General features: G+C 46.2%; 1 long non-coding RNA gene across 1 annotated transcript; it reads left to right on the top strand.

The window, feature by feature from the left end:
* Window positions 1–1,507: 1,507 nt before the first annotated feature.
* Window positions 1,508–2,855, top strand: LOC122451819. The gene is made up of 3 exons (XR_006272513.1): window positions 1,508–1,600; window positions 2,172–2,353; window positions 2,553–2,855. It is a non-coding gene; the product is annotated as an uncharacterized LOC122451819 (long non-coding RNA).
* The last annotated feature ends 2,878 nt before the right edge of the window (window positions 2,856–5,733 follow it).

Below are 5,733 nucleotides of genomic sequence, written 5' to 3'. Positions count from 1 at the left end.
ACCTACTGCTGTGAGATCCAGAACAATCTCTCTGGTCTCCTTGAGGCTCTGATGTCTTGACACCCAGAGTTTCTTTACCTCCAATCTGTCTTTCCAATAGCGCTCCCTGCCCAGGGGCAAATAACATTTGTCTGTATTCCCTGAAGGCTTTCCTGATGGCTCGGCAGGAGACTCCGGTTCAGCCCCTGGGTCAGAAAGGGAGAAGGAAATGGCAACCTACTCCAGTATTCTTGCCTGGGAAATCCCACGGACAGAGGAGCCTGGTGGGCTACAGTCCATGGGGTCGCAAAAGAGTCTGACACGACTTAGTGACAACAACAACAAAAACAAATATCCCTTACAATTTGAAAAAAGCAGAAATAAAGACTTATTTTGAAGGATTCTTATGAAAATTGATCAAAATCATACATAGAAAATAGCCTCCAAGTGACCCACGTGCACAGCAGGTGATCAGACGGTGGGGGCGTGGGGGGGGCTGTTTTTGCCAAGGAACTGAACACAGTACTAGACTGTAGAGCCGGAAAAATTCAGGAGGCCACATGGAAGCCAGGGTGTGAGCTCTGCTCACTGAAACAGGCTGCATGAACCCAACCTCATTCTCCTGGTCTGTCCCCGTAGAGACCTCACAGCTATATGAACAGTATTTTGGAAACAAATCACGGGACTTATGCTTGAACAGGACCCACTTGGGCTAGCTTCTCACAGGAGAGATAGTCTAAGAGTCATTAGATACTCTGTATCCATTAGATACATTGGATTTCTCAACAATTTTCATGTTATATGAGGATTTCTGCAGAGACCATTTGACAGGAAATCAGGGCTGTCCTGACAGTCTCAGAACACATGGGATAGACCAAAGTCATCTGGATCATCCCTGACTTTGGCCTCTCTGGGGAAGCTGGACAAGACAAGAAGGAGCATTAACTGAGTTTCAGGGGAACCAGGACTGCCAATGGGCAGTTTGACAAGTGATTCCACTGGCAGTCCAATTGTCAGGATGCTGGGCCAAATTCTCGAGACTCTATTCCCTGTATACTTTCTTGCTGATCCTCTCTCTCCTGTCCCCACATTTGTCACTGTCCCTTCCAACCCAGAAGAGTCAACAGTTGGGCTTGCTGGTTCAGCTCAACTTTACAGAAGAGGATACAGGATCGGAGATATTGAGTGCCCACCCAAGTTCGTGTCAATGGTAAGTGCAGGAGATGGGATTTGAGCTCAGATCTGCTTGATTCCTTTTTTCCCACCAATCCCAGGTATTACCGCTGAAAAAAGCAAAACACTCAGGGTAGAGGTGAGTTCCAGCCATGATCTGGTTCTCCCAGCATATCGACTCACTTTGAACCTGAAGGTGGAAAGTGGAAAAATGCCAAACTGGTCTGGGAAGGGGTGGGGAGAGGAAACCGGTGGGGGGCAGGCATATCGAGTTGAAAATGTTCTCTACTGCGTCATTAGGAGAAAGGAAAGGGGTGCTCTTCTCATTTTCCTTAACAAAAGCAGCTCAGGAAGAAAACAGTTCATTAAAACACTGCATACTTAAGCAAGGAAGCCAAAACGCTTATTTCAGTTCTTGAGGAGAAATGTTTGCAAAAGAAGAAAAAGGGTAAGTCAATAGCTGCCTTTTTGTTAAAATAAAAGAAAACTTGAGTGGGTTCAAGAGAGTGAGGGCATGTTTGGGGGACTTTGTTTTGCTTGAGGTCATTAAATTACACATAATAAGCTGTCAGCCTCTGAGGGCTGAGGGTTTGTTTGCTCACAGGTGGATCCCACTGCCTAGGACTGGACTTGGCACATAGTAAATGCAGAACAAAAGTGTCACCTGATGACCCACCAGTCTCCACCAGGTTGCTGGGGCATTGAGATCAGAAATAGACAAAGTCAATGTCTGCTGGCCCAACAGTCCCTCTCAAAGGTTACCAGTCCTGAAAAGGCTTGGCTCAGAATGATGCTAGTGAGGACGGACATGAACACTGGGAGTCCAAAGGGTTCTAACAACCCCCATTACCCACCCACCCCCCCCCATATCCTGAGATGACTCTATTATTGCCCACTTTGCCTAGGTGGGATTTACAACCTATGGGATCTGACTCAGTGGTTAGATGTCAAAGGCATGAGGTAGACCCATTCTCACTTATCTTTCAAAACTAACTAAGTTTCACTGCCTCTTCCTCCAGGAAGCCGTCCTTGGTGCTCAATCTCCTCCCCCTGCTCTTTCCACTCTGGATTAAATCTGCCCCCCACCATGCATCCCCAGCTCTCCTTGTATAGCACCACATCTCCATCCTGGTATTTATCATCGCAGATGACGACAATCAGCTCACTTCTCACTACATTGTCAGGTCCTCAGGGATAAGAGGTAAGTCTTCTTTAACTTCATATCCTCAGTACTTAACTCAGGGCCTGGCATGTAGTAGGTGCTCGATAAATGTTCTTAAATGAATAAAAGGAAGGGAGGAAGAAGCAAAGGAAGGAAGGAAAGGAGACAGGACACTCTGAGAATTATGACATTTTCTTTCTGAAATGTGTCTCATAATTATTTGCCCTTCTGTCTACAGATGGCAATTCAAGTCAGGATTCTACTTTCTGTCAATGGTCAAGTGTGTCTACTCCCAGCTGTGCCTTTGGCACCAGGGGCAGAAGGAGATTCAGCTGAATTGAGAGGGATTTGGGAGCGCGGTGTCTGAGAGTTACTTGCATGTCCTAACACATTTCTGAACTAAATGTATGTCTCTGAACCACACACAAAACAACACACGCAGCCACATTCTTTCTACCTGGAACTTAGTTACTCAGCAATTTCACCTTTCAGACCACAGCCAACTGCTAGTGAGCAAGCTGGGTGTGGGAGGGCCGAGAGCGTGCTCTCCTCTTTGCTACGGTAGCACGGCGCCCAGAAAAGGCCAGGCAGCTGCTGGGTGTTCACAAGCTATTTGTTGAGTGACTGAATATGTGAGAAAAGGATCTGAGGCGATTTAAATGCTGCAAAATTTCTACTATAAATCCTGAACTCCACTCATAGGGGAGTCTCTTAGACTCTCACTCAAGCCATGTTGACAGTTAATTTACAAATCAGTCCATCAGATGTCATCATCTTGTTCTATATCGGCTGCAGACTAAAAACTGGAAGAAAAGAAATATGTTTTTACTCTATCCATGTGAATATATATATAATAAAGAAAGATTAAGAAATGTAGTCTTCACAAAGCACAGTAGACTGGCAGCCAATTGTGAAAACGGTTTGTTTGTTTTTTTCTAAATAGTTCATGAGGGGATTCCAAGTATCACAGACCATTATCAATATTCAAAGTGATAACTGAGTCATGAAAAGTAGGTCAAATAAATTTCAACTTACTCTTCTGGGAAGACAAGAAAGTGAATAAAGCATTTGAAAAGGATTTCTGTCCATGATGGATAAAATTGGAAAAGGTAAGGTATGTAAAGAAGTAGTCCTAAAGCATTTCCATTGGCTGAAGCATTGTGGAATCTGAATAGTTTTGATTCTCAAAAGCAAGTTTGTTGTTGTTAATGGCCTTTGTCCTTTGGCTTTTCCCCATTAGCGTGGGTAGTCACAGGTTGCTTCCTGCTCTTGGGGGCATGTGGCCCCAGGGGATGGATACGCTGAGGAAACCCCAAATTGGAGCCCACATTCCTAACCAGTTCTCATTGTTCAGTTACTAAGTCATGTCCAACTCTTTGAGGCTCCATGGACTGCAGCATGCCAGTCTTCCCTGTCCTTCACGATCTCCCAGAGTTTGCTCAAACTCATGTCCATTGAATCAGTGATGCTACCTAAACATCTCAGCTTCTGCTGCCCCCTTCTCCTTTTGCCTTCAATTTTTCCTAGCATCAGGGTCTTTCCAGTGAGTCAGCTCTTTGCATCAGGTGGCCAAAGTATTGAAGCTTCAGATTCAGCATCAGTCCTCCCAATGAATATTCAAGATTGATTTCCTTTAGGATTGACTGGTTTGATCTCCTTGCAGTCCAAGGGACTCTCAAGAGTCTTCTCCAACACCACAGTTCAAAAGCATCAATTCTTCGGTGCTCAGCTTTTTTATAGTCCAACTCTCACATCCATACATGACTACTAGAAAAACCATAGCTTTGACCAGATGGACCTTTGTTGTCAAAGTAATGTCTCTGCTTTTTAATATGCTGTCTAGGTTTGTTATAGCATTTCTTCCAAGAAGCAAGCATCTTTTAATTTCATTGCTACAGTATTTACTCGTTTCTGGTTTTCTCCAAAGGGCAATAAGAATAGGACTTCTTTAGGACATGTGGGACAGAGGCGTGAACAAAGCTATTGGTTACAGTGAGAAATAGTGGTTATCTGGGAGGAGAAAATAAGGTAGAGAAAGCCACAGGGAGCCAAAGCCAAGGGTGAGATAGGAGGGCCTTGGATTTCTACCCTCTGCCTGGGCAGTGAGGTGTGGGGTACTGGTACCCCCATCTCCGGGTGGAGCTGAAGGAACCAGCCCCTTCTTCCTCCAGACAAAGTGAGTGATGCAGCAGAGGGGTGGCAAGCCCAAGTGGAAGCTAAGGAAAAGTTGGCCCTTCTCAGGTGAGTCTCAGAGGAGCTGCCCTCTCCCACCGTGAGCACTGGGAGCACAGTGCTCAACCCCCAGCAGACTTCTAAAGGCCCAGCCTTCTGTTTCCCGGACAATCCCTGCACCTCTGCCGATCCCTACCGTCAGCAACTCTAGCAGCATCTGGAAGGCTGACTGACAGATCAGATCCTGGACAGTGGGGAGTGGGGTGAGGGGGGAAGAGAACTGCATCGCCCCTGTCCTCAGGACACCTGCCCAGGCATAGAATCCAGCTGGGTGTCTGAAGCCAGCAGGACTCTAAATATTATGGGGTTGGCCAAAAAAGTTCATTTGGGTTTTTCTATAACATCTTACAGAAAACCTGAACAAATTTTTAACCAACCCTGTATATGATAGGGCTTCCCTGGTGGCTCAGATGGTAAAAAAAATCTGCAGTGGGGGAGACTCAGGTTTGATCCCTGGGTCAGGAAGATCCCCTGGAGAAGTGTACAACCTTATTTATGAAAAAATGACAAAACAAGAGTTAGTGATATCTTCTGGCTGAGAAGGAAGGTGTGCCCCGAAGCAACCAAGCTTTCCCTTTGAAGACAGACAATGGCTGGGTTTGAAGGCCTTCAGTCCCCTTTGGACTTAAGAACCAATTTGTCCTGCAAGAAGCAGGGCCGCATGGAATCACCTTAAAGAGTCAGCCCCCAGCCTACCTCTCTTGTCCTGCCTCTTCCTCCAAGATGGGCTCTGAAACGCCCTGGCCTCCCATCATGGGCCTGTTGTTCCCTTCCACCTCCCGGAACTGGGGGCCTGAGACACCCGAAGGCCTCAGGCTTCAGCTTGCCACAGAGATGTAGGGCTCAAGAAGAGGCAGGAAGAGGAGGCAAGTCTGCACAAAGAACTCCTGAAACTTACAAACTGCTTCCACCAATCATTTCCAAGCTTTCTCCCAGTCTTACTCCCTTCTCCACATCCCCTCAACAGCTGATAGGGATACAGATATGAGCAGTACCTCCTGTCTCCTTACTTGGCTGCCCTGCAATAAAGCTTTTTAATTTCTGCAAAATATCACTGCCTCAGGATTTGGTCTTTCTGCTGTGCAGAGGGCAGTGAACCCACTTGCTCAGTTAATTACTATCTACCATGTTCCAGGCGCTCTGCTGGTCATTTTTTGTATCTAATCCCATTTGTCCTTTCAAAACAT

The sequence above is a fragment of the Cervus canadensis genome, chromosome 13, assembly GCF_019320065.1.
Source record: "Cervus canadensis isolate Bull #8, Minnesota chromosome 13, ASM1932006v1, whole genome shotgun sequence".
NCBI classification, from domain to species: Eukaryota; Metazoa; Chordata; class Mammalia; order Artiodactyla; family Cervidae; genus Cervus; species Cervus canadensis.
This window is presented reverse-complemented; position numbering and strand designations above follow the sequence as displayed.